We start from the raw sequence: 22,660 nt of genomic DNA, 5'->3' as shown, positions 1-22,660 counted from the left end.
AATTGAACATAAACTATTGAGTTAAATTCAGCATTAAAGGAAATGACAAAAACTTAAGCAGAAGAGGAGTTACAGAAGGTAACAAAATGGGATAGTCTTTCATTTAAGTAATTTAAGACCCACTGTTGACATCAAGGAGGTGTACAATGACACAGGGCTCCATGTTGAAAAAGCCCATCCTTGATCTAATACTTTACTATTATCATATCAAAATACTTAGTAATTTTAGAAAAAGGGGCCTTGCATTATCAAAATTCATGGGCTCAAAATTCATGATCTCCTTGAATTATGTCACCAGTCCTGTGAAAACCTGAGTATATCTGTTGAGAAGAAGAAGCCCTAAATTATGGTAGTACCTTCAGGATATGTTCACAATTCTACTATGTATTGAGTATATAATGTAGGATAGATACTTTTACAGTTAGTATTGAGTTGCATCACACAGTGTGGTCCTTTCAGGGTATCTGCATATTTCCTGTGAGGATCAATAAAAATTAAGACTCTATCTATGATTTTGGAAAGGCTTTTGATACCTGAGTCAGTGGCAATGCCCAACAACTTGAATGTTTGTGGCAGTGTTTTCCAGTCCTTTGTAACTAATATTATAAACCATCTATTTTTTTTCTGCTTCTTTTGTGGGATATTTTGTGGAATGTTCTAAACCTTGATAACTTTACTGTTTGCAATCCCCATGTTTTTCTCTCTTTCTTTTCTAGGACTTTACAACAGAACTTTATGTAATTAAGTGTTGTCTATCCATGCTTTCCAATATGGTACCCAGTAGCCACATATAACTATTGAGGACTTGAATGCAGCTAGTGAGACTGAGAAACTGAAATTTTAATATAATTTAATAAATTTTGATTTAAAGTTAAATAACTACATGAGGCTGTTAGACATCTAATTTACTGGACAGCTCTCTGACAAATACACAAAAGAGGCCAAAGTATTTTGCTAAGTCATGTTAATCTTGGGCTATCAATACATCTGGAATAACTAAATCCTACTGCATCATATGTTAATGTCTTAGATTATTTTACATCAATTTATGACTGAAAAAGAATGGAAACAGGAGTAAATAAAACATCTTTTGGGCTTTTGACACTTTATATTAACTACCAGTTAGCAAACTTTTCTCTGAAACTACTGTCCTAGGGCAAGTATTATCCATAATAAAAAATGATGCTTAAAAAATTTCCTCTTTTCCATACTAGAGAATACTAATATATTCAGTTTCTTTGAAGTAGTTCCTGGTTCATATAGCTGGTGCGACAGGATAAGACTTGGTTTCATGGAATTACATCCAAGAGGACTAACTAAAAAAGTTCCCATTTGGTTTCTTGGCCAAAACGTATGAAAGGCATCTTTAGGATCCCTTTTCCAGGAACCATGTTCTCTTTCTCAACTAAACCAGAAAGAGTTTCATTCAACTTAGTTTCTTCCTGCATGAATATTTCAAGACTTTTACAATTGCTAGTAAGATAAGGCTATGGTTTTTCCAGTAGTCATGTATGGATGGAGAGTTGGACTGTGAAGAAGGCTGAGTGCCGAAGAATTGATGCTTTTGAACTGTGATGTTGGAGAAGACTCTTGAGAGTCCCTTGGACTGCAAGGAGATCCAACCAGTCCATTCTGAAGGAGATCAACCCTGGGATTTCTTTGGAAGGAATGATGCTAAAGCTGAAACTCCAGTACTTCGGCCGCTTCATGCGAAGAGTTGACTCACTGGAAAAGACTCTGATGCTGGGAGGGATTGGGGGCAGGAGGAGAAGGGGATGACCGAGGATGAGATGGCTGGATGGCATCACGGGCTCGATGGACGTGAGTCTGAGTGAACTCCGGGAGTTGCTGATGGACAGGGAGGCCTGGCGTGCTGCAATTCATGGGGTCACAAAGACTTGGACACGACTGAGCAACTGAACTGAACTGAGCTGAAGATGCATATTTGTGCTTCAAAGAGCTCTCTTCTTGTCTAAAAAATCAAAATCACCATGGCTAGGAACACATTCACAGATGAATAAAATATTTTAATAGTGTTCATACTTCATACAAGTACAAAAGGTTTATCAAGCTGATTGTGACTTAAAAATTATAAAGATCATTTTAAAAAGCAAACAAAAGAGATGCAAAAAATCCTTTGCATATGAAAAAGCAAGGAAACTTTAGGAAAGATGGAAAATATGTGTAAAAGAGAAGAAAATTTCAACGTCATTAAATTTCATTCATTGTCATAAAGATTTCAGTATAAACTTGATAATAAGCATCTAATCTGGCTACTAAATCAAAATGATTATAGTAGGGAATCTTCTTATGGTAAATGAATTTGGAGATATGTGGTTCCAAATTCTAAACATCTATTGGATTGGCCAAATTGTCCCGTCCACCACTCCACATTGCAGTTGGAACCTTCATGTTCTTCATATCATAAAATGGAAGAGTGGGCTAAAAGAAAATGAGAAATTGTAAGATTTATGTTAATAGCATATCAAATTAAAAATAGTAACGATTATTTTCTTCTCCCAAGAAAACAAAATGGCAATTATCCATTGAATCTCAATTATTTTCAGACAGAAATGGACTACCGTCCAAGTATTTAAATTATAGTAACCAAATGATTTTCACAAACTAGAAATTCTGTGTAGCTTAGGTTCTTTATATATGAAATGGTGCTATTAATAAATACATGGAAAATTTCATAGGGTTGTTTTGAGGTTCAAATAATATACAAATTTGCTCTGCATAGTATTGTCATAAAAATTGATCTCTTATTATTTTGAACCTATCATTATGTCTATTTATATCATTTTCCTGGGAAATGTAAAATATTGCATAATCTTTTAAAATCTAATGTTTAATTAAATCTTTAATTTTATTTACATTTTTGTCTTGTCAGTGGGGTCAATTGGTAAATTTCAAAAAAGTGAGCTAATCTGATTATAATGAGTTCAGTTCAGTTCAGTTGCTCAGTAGAGTCCGACTCTTTGCGACCCTATGAATCGCAGCACGCCAGGCCTCCCTGTCCATCACAATCTCCCGGAGTTCACTCAGACTCATGTCCATCGAGTCCGTGGTGCCATCCAGCCATCTCATCCTCGGTCGTCCACTTATCCTGCCCCCAATCCCTCCCAGCATCAGAGTCTTTTCCAATGAGTCAATTCTTCGCATGAGGTGGCCAAAGTACTGGAGTTTCAGCTTTAGCATCATTCCTTCCAAAGAAATCCCAGGGTTGATCTCCTTCAGAATGGACTGGTTGGATCTCTTTGCACTCCAAGGGACTCTCAAGAGTCTTCTCCAACACCACAGTTCAAATGCATCAATTCTTCAGTGCTCAGCCCTCTTCACAGTCCAACTCTCACATCCATACATGACCACTGAAAAAACCATAGCCTTGACTAGATGGACCTTAGTCGGCAAAGTAATGTCTCTGCTTTTGAATATACTATCTAGGTTGGTCATAACTTTTCTTCCAAGGAGTAAGCGTCTTTTAATTTCATGGCTGCAGTCACCATCTGCAGTGATATTGGAGCTCCAAAAAATAAAGTCTGACGCTGTTTCTACTGTTTCCCCATCTATTTCCCATGAAGTGATGGGACCAGTTGCCATGATCTTCGTTTTCTGAATGTTGAGCTTTAAGCCAACTTTTTCGCTCTCTTCTTTCACTTTCATCAAGAGGCTTTTTAGGTCCTATTCACTTTCTGCCATAAGGGTGGTGTCATCTGCATATCTGAGGTTATTGATATTTCTTCCAGCAATCTTGATTCCAGCTTGTGTTTCTTCCAGTTCAGCATCTCTCATGATGTACTCTGCACATAAGTTAAATAAGCAGGGTGACAATATACAGCCTGGACGTACTCCTTTTCCTATTTGGAACCAGTCTGTTGTTCCATGTCCAGTTCAAACTGTTGCTTCCTGACCTGCACATAGGTATCTCAAGAGGCAGGTTAGGTGGTCTGGTATTCCCATCTCTTTCAGAATTTTCCACAGTTTCTTGTGATTCACACAGTCAAAGGCTTTGGCATAGTCAATAAAGCAGAAATAGATGTTTTTCTGGAACTCTCTTGCTTTTTCCATGATCCAGCGGATGTTGGCAATTTGATCTCTGGTTCCTCTGCCTTTCCTAAAACCAGCTTGAACATCAGGGAGTTCAGTTCATGTATTGCTGAAGCCTGGATTGGAGAATTTTGAACATTACTTTACTAGCATGTGTGATGAGTGCAGTTCTGCGGTAGTCTGAGCATTCTTTGGCATTGCCTTTCTTTGGAATTGGAATGAAAACTGACCTTTTCCAGTCCTGTGGCCACTGCTGAGTTTTCCAAATTTGCTGGCTTATTGAGTGCAGCACTTTCACAGCATCATCTTTCAGGATTTCAAACAGCTCAACTGGAATTCCATCACCTCCACTAGCTTTGTTCATAGTGATGCTTTCTAAGGCCCACTTGACTTCACATTCCAAGATGTCTGGCTCTAGATTAGTGATCACATCATCATGATTATCTGGGTCGTGAAGATCTTTTTTGTATAGTTCTTCCGTGTATTCTTGCCACCTCTTCTTAATATCTTTTGCTTCTGTTAGGTCCATACCATTTCTGTCCTTTATCGAGCCCATCTTTGCATGAAATGTTCCCTTGGTATCTCTAATTTCTTAAAGAGATCTCTAGTCTTTTCCATTCTGTTGTTTTCCTCTATTATTTGCATTGATCACTGAAGAAGGCTTTCTTATCTCTTCTTGCTACTCTTTGGAACTTCGCATTCAGATGCTTATATCTTTCCTTTTCTCCTTTGCTTTTCACTTCTCTTCTTTTCACAGCTATTTGTAAGGCCTCTCTAGACAGCCATTTTGCTTTTTTGCATTTCTTTTCCATGGGAATGGTCTTGATCCCTGTCTCCTGTACAATGTCATGAACCTCATTCCAGAGTTCATCAGGCACTCTATCTATCAGATCTAGGCCCTTAAATCTATTTCTCACTTCCACTGTATAATCATAAGGGATTTGATTTAGGTCATACCTGAATGGTCTAGTGGTTTTCCCTACTTTCTTCAATTTGAGTGAGTTTGGCAATAAGGAGTTCATGATCTGAGCCACAGTCAGCTCCTGGTCTTGTTTTTGTTGACTGTATAGAGCTTCTCCATCTTTGGCTGCAAAGAATATAATCAATCTGATTTTGGTGTTGACCATCTGGTGATGTCCATGTGTAGAGTCTTCTCTTGTGTTGTTGGAAGAGGGTGTTTGCTATGACCAGTGCATTTTCTTGGCAAAACTCTATTAGTCTTTGCCCTGCTTCATTCCACATTCCAAGGCCAAATTTGCCTGTTACTCCAGGTGTTTCTTGACTTCCTACTTTTGCATTCCAGTCCCCTATAATGAAAAGGACATGCTTTTGGAGTGTTAGTTCTAAAAGGTCTTGTAGGTCTTCATAAAACTGTTCAACTTCAGTTTCTTCAGCGTTACTGGTTGGGGCATAGACTTGGTTTTCTATGATACTGAATGGTTTGCCTTGGAGACGAACAGAGGTCACTCTGTCATTTTTGAGATTGCACCCAAGTACTGCATTTCGGACTCTTCTGTTGACCATGATGGCTACTCCATTTCTTCTGAGGGATTCCTGCCCACAGTAGTAGATATCATGGTCATCTGAGTTAAATTCACCCTTTCCAGTCCATTTTAGTTTGCTAATTCCTAGAATGTCAACGTTCACTCTTGCCATCTCATTTGAATACTTCCAAATTGCCTTGATTCATGGACCTGACATTCCAGGTTCCTATGCAATATTGCTCTTTACAGCATTGGATCTTGCTTCTATCACCAGTCACATCCACAGCTGGATATTGTTTTTGCTTTGGCTCCATCCCTTCATTCTTTCTGGAGTTATTTCTCCACTGATCTCCAGTAGCATATTGGGCACCTACTGACCTGGGAAGTTCCTCTTTTGGTATCCTATCATTTTGCCTTTTCATACCGTTCATGGGGTTCTCAAGGCAAGAATACTGAAGTGGCTTGCCATTCCCTTCTCCAGTGGACCACATTCTGTCAGACCTCTCCACCATCACCCGCCCGTCTTGAGTTGCCCCACAGGCATGGCTTGGTTTCATTGAGTTAGACAAGGCTGTGGTCCTAGTGTGATTAGATTGACTAGTTTTCTGTGAGTATGGTTTCAGTGTGTCTGCCCTCTGATGCCCTCTTACAACACCTACCATCTTACTTGGGTTTCTCTTCCCTTGGGTGTGGGGTATCTCTTCATGGCTGCTCCAGCAAAACGCAGCCATTGCTCCTTAGCTTGGAAGAAGGGTATCTCCTCACCACCACTGTTCCTGACCTTCAACATGGAAGATAATTTATAAATGGATTTCCCTAGTCAGAAGCTTGAAATGTACCTTTATGAGTACTTTTAAATAAAGATAAAATAAGCTTCATTTTATAAGTAATTTTTTATTACTTACAAGAGCACTAGAAACTACTGAGTCTTATTGCCTCATTTCATAATATGACTCATTGAGTTGGATTCAACATCCTTCATGTATAAGTACAGTCCTCTTTCTACCACAATACTATGTGGTTCTGGGTTAATAATGGTTAAAACATTCCCAGATAACTAGAAAACAGAAAGATTGGCACAAATAAAATACTTTTTAAAAAGCATATTAAAAAGTATATTTTGTACACATTTTAATAAAGTTTGAACTCTAGTAACTTATACTGTCTATTTAAAAAGGAAACTTAGTAAACAGGAAAAAATGCATTATAATTTTATAGAAATAAATGGATTTTTTGTCAAGCTATTAAAAATGCAAATTTGTTATGTCAACAAGTTTGTATTATATTTAATTTGGTGGTATAAAATAAATTTCTCTCTGTAAATATTTCTTAAAAAGCAAATATTTCCAGGAATTCCCTGGCAGTCCAGTTGTTAAGAATACATGCTCCCAATACAGGGGGAAGACCCCTCATGCTGCATGGCACAGTCAAAAAAGCATAATTATTTTTTTGGTTGGGCTCCAAAATCACGGCAGATGGTGACCGCAGCCATGAAATTAAAAGACGCTTACTCCTTGGAAGAAAAGTTATGACCAACCTAGACAGTATATTCAAAAGCAGAGACATTACCTTGCCGACTAAGGTCCGTCTAGTCAAGGCTATGGTTTTTCCAGTGGTCATGTATGGATGTGAGAGTTGGACTGTGAAGAAGGCTGAGTGCCAAAGAATTGATGCTTTTGAACTGTGGTGTTGGAGAAGACTCTTGAGAGTCCCTTGGAGTGCAAAGAGATCCAGCCAGTCCATTCTGAAGGAGATCAGCCCTGGGATTTCTTTGGAAGGAATGATGCTAAAGCTGAAACTCCAGTACTCTGGCCACCTCATGCGAAGAGTTGACTCATTGGAAAAGACTCTGATGCTGGGAGGGATTGGGGGCAGGAGTACAAGGACACGACCGAGGATGAGATGGCTGGATGGCATCACCGACTCGATGGACATGAGTTTGGGTGAACTCTGGGAGTTGGTGATGGAGAGGGAGGCCTGGTGTGCTGTGATTCATGGGGTCGCAAAGAGTCGGACACGACTGAGCGACTGAACTGAGCTGAAGACCCAGATTAACAAAGTCTTATAGTATGAATATAATGTACAATAGGCTTCCCAGGTGGCAATAGTCATTTAAAAAAAAAAACCCTAGCCAATGCAGGAGACTAAGAGATGCAGGTTCAGTCTCTGGATTGGGAGATTCCCTGGAGGAAGGCATGGCAACCCACTCCAACATTCTTGCCTGGAGAACCCTATGGATGGAGGAACCTGGCAGGCTACAGTCCATAGGATCACAAAGAGTTGGACAAGACTGAAGCAACAGCACATGCACTCAATGTGCAATGTCAGTTTATTATCAGTCATAAGCACTGCTTTTTGCTTTACAATTCAACTGACTCAAATTTATTTTCAAACAGGTTAATCCAGTTTATATTTTCATTCATAATTGGTATGCAGAAAAAGATTTTACCTTTATGTGCAATTTCCTTTTTATGAAAATACCTCCTTGATACTCTGAGACAAAGTATTTTTGCAAAATAGTAAGAAAGATTTCTGTTGCAAAAGATTCTGATGGACTCATAATTGTAAGGACTAAGAAATGGGGCTTTTATGGAACTCTAATTTTCAAGCCTAAGTAGTTCAAAGATTGTCTCTTCTGAAAAAAGGAGTGGCTAGGCAGTTGAAATATGCTAAATAGATGTCTGCAAAATAATAATAATAATAATGAGATGAGGCATCTCTTCTTGGGATGTGATTATGTTGCTTTGTTCATTATGAGTCAATAGAGTAAAAACTTTCATGGCAATGAAGGTACATGGAATCCAACAGTACCATTCATCTACGGATTTCAAGGGTATGTGCCTTGGAATAAGATGCTCTTGTACTTTGTGTGCAGGCAACAGCTTACATATTAGCAGGTGGTATTAATAATGTGAGATTACTTTGTCTCCTATATTTCAGCCATCACATGATAGGCTTCTAGAGTGCTAAGAAAGAAAAGTCAGAATTTACACTCATATCTCAAAGGTTCCTAAAATTTCAAGCTATCATCAAACTCTAGTGAATGCAAAAATTGACATTAAAACTCAGCCATGGACACAGGACCAAAAAAAGTCAGTTTTCATTCCAATCCCAAAGAAGGGCAATGCCAAAGAATGTTCAAACTATGGTACAATTGCTCTCATTTCACATGCTAGCAAAGTAATACTTAAAATCTTTCAAGCTAGGCTTCAACAGTATGTGAACAAAGAACTTTCAGATGTACAAGTTGGATTTAGAAAAGGCAGAGGAACCAGAGATCAAATTGTCACCATCCAATGGATCATAGAAAAAGCAAGAAAATTCCAGAAAAACATGTACTTCTGCTTCACTGACTATGCGAAGGCCTTTGACTGTGTGGATCACAACAAATGGTGAAAAATTCTTAAAGAGTTGGAGATATCAGACTACATTACCTGTCTCCTGAGAAAAAACATGTATGTGGGGCAAAAAGCAACAGTTAGAACTGGACATGGAACAAAACACTAATTCAAAATTGGGAAAGGATTACATCAAAACTGTATATTGTCACCCTGCTCATATGCAGAGTACATCATGCAAAATGCTGGGCTGGATAAATCACAGGCTGGAATCAAGACTGCCAGGAAAAATATCAACAGCCTCAGAAATGCAGATGATACCACCTTAATGGTGGAAAGTGAAGAGGAACTAAAGAACCTCTTGATCAAAGTGAAAGGGGTGAGTGAAAAACCTGGCTTACAAACCAACATTCAACAAACTAAGATTGTGGCATCCAGTCCCATCAATTCATGGCAAATAGATGGGGAAAAAGTGGAAATGTGGCAGATTTTAGTTTCTTGGGCTCCAGAATCACAGCAGTTGGTGACTGTAGCCATGAAATTAAAAGACTCTTGCTCTTTGGAAGAAAAGCTATGACTAACTTAGCATATTAAAAAACAGAAATATCACTTTGCCTACTAAGGTCCATATAGTCAAAGCTATGGTTTTTCGAGTAGTCATGTACAGATGGACCTGGGTGATGAAGAAGGCTGAGCACTGAAGAATTGATGCTTTTGAACTGTGGTGCTGGAGAAGACTCTTGAGAATCCCTTGGACAGCAAGAAGATAAAAGCAGTCAGTCCTAAAGGAAATCAATCCTGAATATTCATTAGAAAGACTCATGCTGAAGCTCCAACACTTTGACTACCTGCTGTGAAGAGTTGACTCATTGGAAAAGACCCTGATGCTAGGAAAGATTGAGGTCAGAAGGAGAAGCGGGTGACAGATGATGAGATAGTTGGATGACATCATCAGCTCAATGGATATGAGTTTGAGCAAGCTCCAGGAGATAGTGAAGGATGGGGAAGCCTGGTGTGCTACAGTCCATGAAGTTGCAGAGTTGAACATGACTAAGTGATTGAACAACAAAAAAAATACATTTTTACCAGTTTTCTGTTTTGAATAGAGAAGAAAGCTGTCACTTTTGAGGATAAAAGAAAAAATTCTACCTTCACCACATTCCTCCACCCATTCCCAGACTTCCCTGGTAGTTCAGATGGTAAAGAGTCTGCCTGCAGTGTGGGAGACCTGGGTTTGATCCCTGGATCAGGAAGATCACCTGGAGAAGGAAACAGCAACCCACTCCAGTATTCTTGCCTGGAAAATCCCATGGACAGAGGAGCCTGGCAGGCTACAGTCCATGAGGTCGCAAAGAGTCGGACATGACTGAGCGACTTCACCCACTCACTCACTCCACCCATTCCCCACAGGTCAATAACTGTTCTTGGCATCAAAGGAATTTCCTTTTATCTTCTCATAAAGCAGTGTAATACCTTTGCTACAAAACTAACTGAGAATCATTAAAACTTATCAAGTAAGAGGGGTTTCAGACAAGAGAAGAGAAAAGGAGGCATATAGGGAGGGAGACAGAACAAGGGAAGGAAGAAAAGAAGGCAGAAATGTTCAAGAACTTGCTATTTATTATTGTCATCTGGTTGAAAATAGGTTATATACATAATTACTATTTTTAATGAGACTATTTTGCTAAAAACTCAAACTACTTCCTTTCTTTATGGTATACAAATTTGGTTTTCCAATAAAATACAGGATGCAAAATTAAATTTAGAATAATATGGTGGACATAGTTATATAAAATTCATTTATTTTAAAATTTAACTGATATCCTCTTTCCTATTTTTGGAATCTTATTTCCTAAACCCTAAATAAAAGTCACTTGATTAAAATTTAAGTTCTACAGTAATTCTGGAGAAGGAGATAGCTACCCACTCCAGTATTCTTGCTTAGAGGATCCTATGGACAGAGGACAGTTCATAGGGTCGCAAAGAGTTGGACACAACTGAGCGACTTTCACTATCACTACAGTAACTAATTCCAATCGCCAAAATATTTTTTCTTACTCCACCACATCACAGAATCATGCTTTTCAATCCTTATATTTTTTAATAGATATTAGAAGCACCACAAATACTGTGTGATGAAATTTGAAAAGTTGTACCTGAATAATGTGAAACGAATTTTGAAATGAAATTCCTGCTGGATTCTGTGTCAAGCAGACATCAAGGCAACTCTGGAAGAAAGAAAAACAACATATGCAGTCGTCAATAATTAGTTTCTTGCCAAGAATCTTTCAAAATAGTAAAATTGTGTTACTTCTATGACTCAGATTCCTCTTCAATAAGTTTAGAAGAAAGCATATAATTTTATTAAACACCAGAGGAATCTGTCTCTTTGTCTTATATGATAATGTTTGATTAAATTTTTCCATAGAAAGCGTCTGAGACTGAATAACCAGTGCCCAGATACATTATAATAGATTTATTAAAATGAAACAGAGGAAAATAAATTAAAATTCTTTCACATATGATATTCAGATATACATTCACATATGATGTCAAGGCTTATATTTGAATTTTCTACCTAGTCTTATTGATTACTTCATCTCAGAAATACTGAACTTTAGAAATTATTTGCAAAATGCATCCTGGATTATAATAATTTACCTGTATTAAACAGGTTAGGATATACATATATTGGGTAAGGCAATTGTCCCTGGGTCTTAAATTTTGCCTATTAAGGTAATGATACATTACCACAAAGACTTCATGAAAAAATTTTTTACTTTAAATCATGAATGACACCTACCTCATTTAAATTTTTGGGATTATATCCATATACCAGTGTAAGTAAATTATTACAAATTGTACCAAGCACCTTACAGCAGCACACATTTTGACCGATGATTTTATTAATATATGTATTGGGCAAAATTTCTTTTTCACCAAACAGATCTGAAAATGACATATTTGAAAGATTACTTTTGTTACAAAAAATTTTTGTGTCTAATATAAATCAAAAAAGATAGGAGAAAGAAAGGATACAAAATTTCATTGTATTTCTGAATGGTAGTTAGTTCACTGTAATAGTCTACAAATTACATAAAAAGTGTTGCCTAATAAAATAGAATATGTTAGAAATTTTTCTAAAAATTCAACTAGAATAAACACTTTGGCAAGTAATGGACCTGACTTCACTTCAGAAAAAGACACTAGAATTTACCTTTATAGAGACAATGAAAACAAAAAATTTAAGATTTTTTGGTATGTGTGACATAAAAAGGAAATATCTGGACTTAAAAGGCATACAAAAGTAAGCAGATAAATTTTGTTCATATTAAGATATGTCCATTGTAAGAAAAAAAATAGCAAAATGGGATTTACAAACTGAATTTTTAAAAAAAGAAAATAAATTTCAAGAGATACAGTAGCACATGAGAAAAAAATAAGCTAGAAAAAGTTACAATATTCTAAAAGATGTGATAATAAAATATCAAGTAGACACAAAAAACAGGCTGCTTCCAAATAGGAAAAGGAGTACGTCCAGGCTGTATATTGTCACCCTGCTTATTTAACTTCTATGCAGAGTACATCATGAGCAACGCTGGACTGGAAGAAACACAAGCTGGAATCAAGATTGCTTGGAGAAATATCAATAACCTCAGATATGCAGATGACACCACCCTTATGGCAGAAAGTGAAGAGGAGCTAAAAAGCCTCTTGATGAAAGTGAAAGAGGAGAGTGAAAAAGTTGGCTTAAAGCTCAACATTCAGAAAATGAAGATCATGGCATCTTGTCCCATCACTTCATGGCAAATAGATGGGGAAACAGTGGAAACAGTGTCAGACTTTATTTTTGGGGGCTCCAAAATCACCGCAGATGGTGACTGCAGCCATGAAATTAAAAGACGCTTACCCCTTGGAAGAAAAGTTATGACCAACCTAGATAGTATATTCAAGAGCAGAGACATTACTTTGCTGGCTAAGGTCCGCCTAGTCAAGGCTATGGTTTTCCCAGTGGTCATGCATGGATGTGAGTGTTGGACTGTGAAGGTTGAGTGCTGAAGAATTGATGCTTTTGAACTGTGGTGTTGGAGAAGACTCTTGAGGGTCCCTTGTACTGCAAGGACATCCAACCAGTCCATTCTGAAGGAGATCAGCCCTGGGATTTCTTTGGAAGGAATGATGCTAAAGCTGAAGGTCCAGTCCTTTGGCCACCTCATGCGAAGAGTTCACTCATTGGAAAAGACTCTGATGCTGGGAGAGATTGGGGGCAGGAGGAGAAGGGGACGACAGAGGACGAGATGGCTGGATGGCATCACAGGCTCAATGGACGTGAGTCTGAGTGAACTGGGAGTTGGTGATGGACAGGGAGGCCTGGTGTGCTGCAATTCATGGGGTCGCAAAGAGTTGGAAACAACTGAGCTTTGAACTGAACTGAACTGAATGACAGAAAAACATATTTTCTCCAAAATCTTTCAAAAAGAGGATAGTAGAAGTACACTTAGCTAAATTAATGCATTAAAAACAAAGGATATTAGATAGAAATTTACTTTTAGATGATAATTTAATTCTATGTCAGACATAGAGATTGAAAGAGAGGAAGATATAAAATTTGTGGATAAAAATGAAAAAAAGTTCATCAAAAAGTAAAGCACAAAATCATACTTAATGTATGATTTAACTTACCTGAATTTAAAAAAAGGTAAAATAAATCCTTAGTGTCAGAAAATATAGTTACTGTATTTGAGGTTACTTTAAGGAGTGAGAGAATGGCAAACCTCAGAGGGACAAATGGAAATTATCCAGAATGGTGAAAATATGATACAGCTATATTTTGTGGTTATATAGAATTACATACTTATCAGGCTTCTTGGAAAATATATTTAGATTGTGTGCGTTAAGTTGTAGGTAATTCATACCCACACTAATTAATTTGAAATTTTTTTGCAGTTACAAATATGGCAAACATAAACTTTAAATAAATCACAGCAGGATCCTTTATGACCCACCTCCCAGAATATTGGAAATAAAAGCAAAAATAAACAAATGGGACCTTTAAAATTTAAAGCTTCTGCACAACAGAGGAAACTATAAGCAAGGTGAAAAGATAGCCTTCGGAATGGGAGAAAATAATAGCAAATGAAGCAACTGACAAACAACTAATCTCAAAAATATACAAGCAACTCCTGCAGCTCAATTCCAGGAAAATAAAAGACCCAATCAAAAAATGGACCAAAGAATTAAATAGACATTTCTCCAAAGAAGACGTATGAATGGCTAACACATGAAAAGACGCTCAACATCAGTCATTATCAGAGAAATGCAAATCAATACCACAATGAGGTACCATTTCACGCCAGTCAGAATGGCTGTGATCCAAAAGTCTACAAGCAATAAATGCTGGAAAGGGTGTGGAGAAAAGAGAACCCTCTTACACTGTTGGTGGGAATGCAAACTAGTACAGCCACTGTGGAGAAGAGTGTGGAGATTCCTTCAAAAACTCGAAATAGAACTGCCTTATGACCCAGCAATCCCACTGCTGGGCATACACACCGAGGAAACCAGAATTGAAAGAGACACATGTACCCCAATGTTCATCGCAGCACTGTTTATGATAGCCAGGACATGGAAACAACCTAGATGTCCATCAGCAGATGAATGGATAAGAAAGCTGTGGTACATATACACAATGGAGTCTTACTCAGGCATTAAAAATAATACGTTTGAATCAGTTCTAATGAGGTGGATGAAACTGGAGCCTATTATACAGAGTGAAGTAAGCCAGAAAGAAAAACACCAATACAGTATACTAATGCATATATATGGAATTTAGAAAGATGGTAATGATAACCCTGTATGCGAGAAAGCAAAAGAGACACAGATGTATGGAACAGTCTTTTGGACTCTGTGGGAGAGGGCGAGGGTGGGATGATTTGGGAGAATGGCATTGAAACATGCATAATATCATATAAAAAACTAATCACTAGTCCAGGTTCGATGCATGATACTGGATGCTTGGGGCTGGTGCACTGGGATGACCCAGGGACGTGGTATGGGGAGGGAGGTGGGAGGGGGGTTCAGGATGGGGAACACGTGTACACCCGTGGCGGATTCATGTTGATGTATGGCAAAACCAATACAGTACTGTAAAGTAAAATAAAATAAAATCTGAAAAAAATAAAATAAAGGAGCATCGTACAAAATAGATGTTAGAAGGAAAAACCTACAGAACAAAGATACAACCTGTGGTTGTTATGAGAAGATATTTTGTATGCATTTTTTATGAAAGAGATAAAGCTAAAGTAGGGTTTCATCTAGAGTACATCTGGGTTACATGTAAAGCAAGTAAAAATTACTACTTGAGGATTTTAAACAACACAAATAATTAGATTTTTTTGAAATATTTGTAACATGGGCTGGGAACATTCATTGGATCATGAGAAAGCAAGGGAGTTCCAGGAAACTTCTGCTCCATTGACTACATTAAAGCCTTTAACTATGTGGATCATAATAAACTGTGGAAAATTCTTAAAAGAAATGGGAGTACCAGACCACCTTACCTGCTTCCTGAGAAATGTAGGTCAAGAAGCAACAGTTAGAACTAGACATGGAACAAAGGACAGGTTCAAAATCGGGAAAGGAGCACATCATAGCTGTGTATTGTCACCCTGCTTATTTAACTTCTATGCAGAGTACACATGTGACATGCTGGGCTAGATGAATCATAGCTGGAATCAAGATTCCCTGGAGAAATATCAACAAACCCAGAAATACAGATGATACCACTCAAAGGGCAGAAAAGGAAGAGGAACCAAAGAGCCTCTTGATGAAGGTGAGGGAAAGAATAAAAAAAGCTGCCCTAAAACTCAACATTCAAAAAACTAAGATTATGGCATTCAGTCCCATCACTTCATGGCCAATAGATGGGGAAAAAGTAGAAACAGTGGCAATTTTGTTTTCTTTGGGTTCCAAAATCTCTGTGGACGGTAATTAAAAGACACTTGCTCCTTGGAAAGAAAGCTCTGACAAACCTAGACAGCACATTAAAAAGCAGAGACATCACTTTGCTGACAAAGGTCCATATATATAGTCAAAGCTATTGGTTTTCCAGTAGTCATGTGCGGATATGAGAGTTGAACCATAAAGAAGGCTGAGTGCTGAAGAATTGATGCTTTCAAATTGTGATGCTGGAGAAGACTCCTGAGAGTCCCTTGGACTGCAAGGAGATCCAACCAGTCAATTCTCAAGGAATTCAGTCCTGAATACTCTCATTGGAAGGACTGTTGCTGAAGCTGAAGCTACAATATTTTTGCCACTTGACGTGAAGAGTTGACTCATTGGAAAAAACCCTGATGCTGGAAAAGATTGAAGGCAAAAGAGAAGAAGGCAGCAGAGGATGAGATGCTTAGATAGCATCACTGACTCAGTGGACATGAATTTGTGCAAACTCGCAGATATTGAAGAACGGGGAAGCCTGGCATGCTGCAGTCCATGGGGTCACAAATTGTTGGACACAATTTAGTGACTGAACAACAACATAAAACTGGATTAAACTTTCTAACGAACATACAAAGATTAGTAGAAGTGATTGAAATAAAAATCATAATCCAACTATGATTCAAATCCCAAGGTTTGATTCAATTCAAACTTTATAGAAAACCCATCTGATATTTTTGAAGAAATTTGTAAGCTGGTCCTAAAATTCATATGGAAATACAAGGTACCCAATGTAATAAAATCAATCTTGAAAAAGAAGTAAAAATTTGGAAGACTCAATAGTTTTTATTTCAAACTTTTTACAAAGATAAAGAAATCAAGACAGAGTGGTTTCAGCATAAAGATAGAAATATATAGGTAAATAATAGAGCATTAAGTGTTCAGATGTAAATTTATACATCTATGGTCACTTGATTATCAATAAAGTGGCAAAGTAATTAAATATGGAAAGAATGGTCTTGGGAAAAACAAATGGAGTTGTGACAATGGATGTCTCTATCAAAAAGTATAACTGGCCTCTTCATATCATATATAAAAATTAATTTAAAATGTGTCATCATTCAGTTCAGTTCAGTCTCTTAGTCATGTCCAACTCTTCACGACCCCATGGACCACAGCGGACCAGGCCTCCCTGCCCATCACCAGCTCCCAGAGTTTACTCAAACTCATGTCCATTGAGTCGGTGATGCCATCCAGCCATCTCATCCTCTGTCATCCTTTTCTCCTCCTACCCTCAATCCCTCCCAGCATCAGAGTCTTTTCCAATGAGTCAGCTCTTTGCATCAGGTGGCCAAAGTATTGGAGTTTCAGCCTCAGCATCAGTCCTTCCAATGAACACCCAGGACTGATCTCCTTTAGGATGGACTGGTTGGATCTCCTTGCAGTCCAATGGACTCTCAAGACTCTTCTCCAGCACCGCAGTTCAAAAGCATCAGTTCTTTGGCACTCAGCTTTCTTTACAGTCCAACTCTCACAACCATACATGACCACCGGAAAAACCACAGCCTTGACTAGACAGACCTTTGTTGGCGAAAGAGTAAGAGTCTTTTAATTTCACGGCTGCAGTCACCATCTGCAGTGATTTTGGAGCCCCCCAAAATAAAGTCAGCCACTGTTTCCACTGTTTCCCCATCTATTTCCCATGAAGTGATGGGACTAGATGCCATGATCTTAGTTTTCTGAATGTTGAGTTTTAAGGCAACTTTTTCACTCTTCTCTTTCACTTTCATCAAGAGGCTCTTCATTTCTTCTTCACTTTCTGCCATAAGGGTGGTGTCATCTGCATATCTGAGGTTATTGATATTTCTCCCAGCAATCTTGATTCTGGTTTGTGCTTCATCCAGCCAAGCATTTCACATGATTTACTTTTCATAGAAGTTAAATAAGCAGGGTGACAATATACAGCTTTGACGTACTCCTTTTCCTATTTGGAACCAGTCTTTGCTCCATGTCCAGTTCTAACTGTTGCTTCCTGACCTGCATACAGGTTTCTCAAGAGGCAGGTCAGGTGTTCTGGTATTCCCATCTCTTTCAGAATTTTCCACAGTTTATTGTGATCCACACAAAGACTTTGGCACAGTCAATAAAGCAGAAATGTATCATCGGACTAATATAAGAAGTAAACTTTAAAACTTTTAGAAGAAAGAGCTGCAGGAAATCTTCTCTTGGTTTAGGCAGTGGTTTATTAGTTATAACACCAAGGTCACAAGGTACAGGAAAACAATAAAATGGACTTCACCAAAATCGAAACTTTCATGCTTCCAAGAACATCATTAAGATAGTGAAAAGACCTTGCATAGAATAAGAGAAAATATTTGCAAGCTATATATCTAATTAGAGATTTGTATTCAGAATGTATAAAGAACTTAGAACACAACAAAAAATAAAGAACCCAGTAAACAAATAGGCAAAGAACCAAATAGATATTACTCCAACAAAGAAAAACAGATGGCCAATAGGCATCTGAGAGAATGCTTAATATCATTATTCACTAAGGAAATGCAAAACAAAAATGCAATGATATACTTGGATGGCTAGGAGTAAAAGACAAACAATAACAAATGCTGACCAGGAGGTAGAGTGCCCATACTCTGCTTGTTGTTGTTGTTGAGCTGCTAGGTCGGGTCTGACTCTTTGTGATGAACTGCAGCACACCAAGCTTCCCTGACCTTCACTGTCTCCTGGAGTTTTCTTAAACTCATGCTCATTGAATCAGTGTTGCCATCCAATCATCTCATCCTCTGTCACCACCTTCTTCTCCTGCCCTCAGTCTTTCCCAGCATCAGAGTCTTTTCCAAATGCTCTGTGAATGGGAAAAAATGGTGTAGCTACTTTGGAAAAAACTTAGAAATGTCTTTAAAATATTAAACAGAGTTATCATATGACCCACATTCTATTCCCAAGTATATACTTAACAGAAATGAAAACATTATTTCTGCATTAAAACTTATAAACAAGTGTGCATATCAGCATTACTCATAATACATATATATAAACTAGAAATATTACCAATGTGTACTAATGGATGGATAAATGAATATACAAAGTGTGGTATATCCATACAATGAAATATTACTCTGCCATATAAAGCAGCAAAGTACTGAAACATTCTACAACAAAGATGAACTTTGAGTGAACATGAAGAATTTATGCCAAGCTAAAGAAGCCAGATACAAAAGACCAGGTATTGTATGTTTCTCTTTATATGGAATATCTATCTAGAGAAGACAAATCCATGGAGATAGAATGTAAATTATTTGTCACCAGGTGCCAGAGCAGGGAGGCAATAGGGTGTTCATTTTTGAGACTATGATTATGTCCTGGAACCAGATAATAGTCACAGTGGAAACAAAAAAATCTACTAAACAAGAGATTTAAAACACTGAATATCAGGCAGTACAGTGATCCCTGAAAAAAGTAAGGTAAATCAAATTGAGCCCCACAGTTGCTCATCTGCTGCCTGAAGAGAGTTCTCAGGCTGCAGTATAGAAACCTAGGCAAACCTGCATAAACTACCCAAATTATGGGATAACATTGAGATTTTAGAGAAGGTCAATGTATCTAAAGAACCCATGTTAAAAATGGGATAGAAAGAGAGAAAAAGAGTGATCACAAAGACCTACAGAAGTTTCACATGGATTCATTTAGTTAGAATAAAACTGCCTGTATCTGAGCAAACTTACTCAAGGCCACTTGAGTGAGTTAGCAATTATAATTGCTAACTTCGAGTGGGAATGATCCACTTGAAGAGTTAGCAATTATAATCCATGAGGTTAGAAGGTCTGATATTGTGCCTGTACCCACCAATCAGATTTGAAAATCTAATAATAACCATTAGTAGAGTAATCTGAAGGTAACTGACTCAGAGGAAGGAAAAATTAGACCTAAACTAAAGGCTTTTCTGGCTTCTTCTAACAAAGCAAAGAACAAGACTCAAAATGATCAATCTGTAACTAGGTTAAATTAACTTCATTCTAAAAGAATAGTTCATACTATTTCCAGGAAAACGGGATCATCCAACAAGAAAAATGTCACAAAAATTATCAATAAAACAAAGAAGAAGGAATAGGTCTATATAAGGAGAAGAATGAATCAACATAAAGAATGCAGGTGATATAATTAGGAAACAAAACTATTAAGTTATTTTAACTATATTCCATATGTCTAAGACAATGGAGGAAAAAATTAGCATGTTAAGTAGAAATATACTTTTAAATTTGACTTTTAAAACTATATACTCACAAATCCAAAAAGCATAATTAATTCTACACATGAGTCATAAAAAAATACACCAAAGCACATAATTTTAAAAACTGCTTAAATCTTTGAAAGAAAAAACAATCCCTAATGTGGGCAGAAAATAGACATTACATGTAAAGCAAAAATTGTAAAAACAAAGGACTTCTTGCTGGAAACAACAAAAGCCAAAACATGTAACAATATTTTTAAAGTACCATTGAAAAATAAAATACTATAAACCTAAAATTCTATCCCCAGTGAAAATGTATTTTGGAAACACAGGCAAAATAAAGATATTCATAAATAAAGTAGCTGATATAATTAATCATTAACAATATAAGAAATGTAAAAAAGTCCAATAATCCAAAGAAAAAATGATGTCAGATAAAAATCTGGATCTGAACAGTGACATGAAGAGTACAAGACACAGTACATATACAGGAAAATATAAAACACGACTTGTATTTTTAATGAAAACATAATTAAGTATAAATTACTATTCAAAGAATAATAACAATGTATTTTTGTTTAGGTAGTATATACCAACATAAAAAGTGTGACCAAAATAGCAGAAATGCTGGGAGAGGGGCAAATGAAAGATGAATGTTTAAAGTTATTATATTATGTGATAAGTAATAAATATTACTTTATTAGCATAGACTGTGCTAACTTAAAGAAATATACTATAAACCCTGAAAAAACCATGAAAGAGCAAAACAAAATAAAATGATAAATTTAAAAAGCCAATGATGGAGACAAAATGAATCTATAAAATATACAGAATTAATCCAAAATAAGGCTAAAGAAAGGGAACAAAAAAGGTTGAACAAACACAAATACAAGATTTAAACCTAACTATGCACTGGAGAAGGAAATGGCAACCCACTCCAGTATTCTTGCCTGGAGAATCCCAGGGACAGAGGAGCCTAGTGGGCTGCCATCTATGGGGTCACACAGAGTCTAACACGACTGAAGCTACTTAGCAACAGCAGCAACAGCATACTAATTATCATATTAAATGTAAGTGGTCTAAACACCATGATTAAAAGAAAGGGACAGTTATTTAGGATTAAAATGCAAGGTCCAACTCTGTGCTTCCTAATAAAAATCCACTCTACATGTAAAGACAAATAGGTAGAGAAAAAGGATGGAAAAATATAATAATACTAATATATTATTAATAATATTAATATTAATCAAATAGGTTAATAATAAAGGTACCATAATAATATTGATCAAATAGGAACTTAGAATGGCTATATTAACTTTAGACATAGTCGATTTTAAAGCAAAGAATGTCAACAAAGATAAAATGAATTATTTAATGACAAGATCCCTTCATCAAAAGAACATAAAAATCCTATATATTTGTGTAATTAAGAAAGTTTCAAAATGCATGAAGCAAAAACTGATAGGAGAAACAGGCAAATCTATAATTATAGTAGGAGACTTCAGTACTCTTCTTTCAATAATTTTCAGAAACAAATACCTGACCAACATAATCTAACTGACATTTAAAGGACACTCTACTCAGTGGCAGTAGAGGTACATTCAGTGCACGTTCTTCTCAATGCATATGAAACATTTATCGAGATGGATCATACTTAGCACTGTAAAACAAGTCAATGAATTTAAAAGTATTCAGATCACACAAGCTATATTCTCTGGACAAAATAGAATTAGATTATAAATCAATAACAGAAGTCCACCTGGAAAATGTCCATATATTTGGAAGTTGTATAATATACTTTTAGGTAGCAAAGAGTACATTAAGATGTCAAAAAAAAAACCCAAATATTTTAACTTGAATAAAAAATAAATCAGAAACATATTAAAAAATGTTTGATATCCTTAAGGCACTACTTAGACAAAAATACATAAACATAAATGCTTAAATTAGAAAAGAAATTTCAAGAAGCAATTATCTAAGAAACCCAGGAAATGAAACTACTAATTCCAAATTTAGAAAAAGGAAATGATGAAGTTCAACTGAAAATCAGTTCAGTTCAGTTCAGTCACTCAGTCATGTCCGACTCTGTGACCCCATGAATCGCAGCATGCCAGGCCTCCCTGTCCATCACCAACTCCTGGAGTTCACCCAAACCCATGTCCATCTAATCAGTGATGCCATCCAACCATCTCATCCTCAGTCGTCCCCTTCTCTTCCTGCTCTCGATCTTTCCCAGCATCAGGGTCTTTTCAAATGAGTCAGCTCTTCGCATCAGGCGGCCAAAGTATTGGAGTTGCAACTTCAAAATCAGTCCTACCAATGAACACCCAGGACTGATCTCCTTTAGGATGGACTGGTTGGATCTCCAAGGGACTCTCAAGAGTGTTTTACAACACCACAGTTCAAAAGCATCAATTCTTCGGTGCTCAGCTTTCTTTATAGTCCAACTCTCACATCCATACATGACCACTGAAAATCAATGAGCTATTAAAACAAAAAATCACAAGAAAAAAATACCAGTAGAACCAAATGCTAGTGTTTCGAGAAGATTAATAAAATTAGTAAGTCTCTAGTCAGATTGATCAGGACAAAAATAGAGAGGCAAG

At 36.9% G+C, this 22,660-nt stretch overlaps 1 pseudogene; it reads right to left on the bottom strand.

Annotated features, from left to right (window-relative positions):
* Positions 1-2,346: 2,346 nt before the first annotated feature.
* The window catches only part of LOC138070524 (gastric triacylglycerol lipase-like), a 51,610-nt pseudogene continuing 31,296 nt past the window's right edge, over positions 2,347-22,660 (bottom strand).

This window comes from Capricornis sumatraensis, chromosome 23, assembly GCF_032405125.1.
Source record: "Capricornis sumatraensis isolate serow.1 chromosome 23, serow.2, whole genome shotgun sequence".
In the NCBI taxonomy this organism is placed as follows: domain Eukaryota; kingdom Metazoa; phylum Chordata; class Mammalia; order Artiodactyla; family Bovidae; genus Capricornis; species Capricornis sumatraensis.
This window is presented reverse-complemented; position numbering and strand designations above follow the sequence as displayed.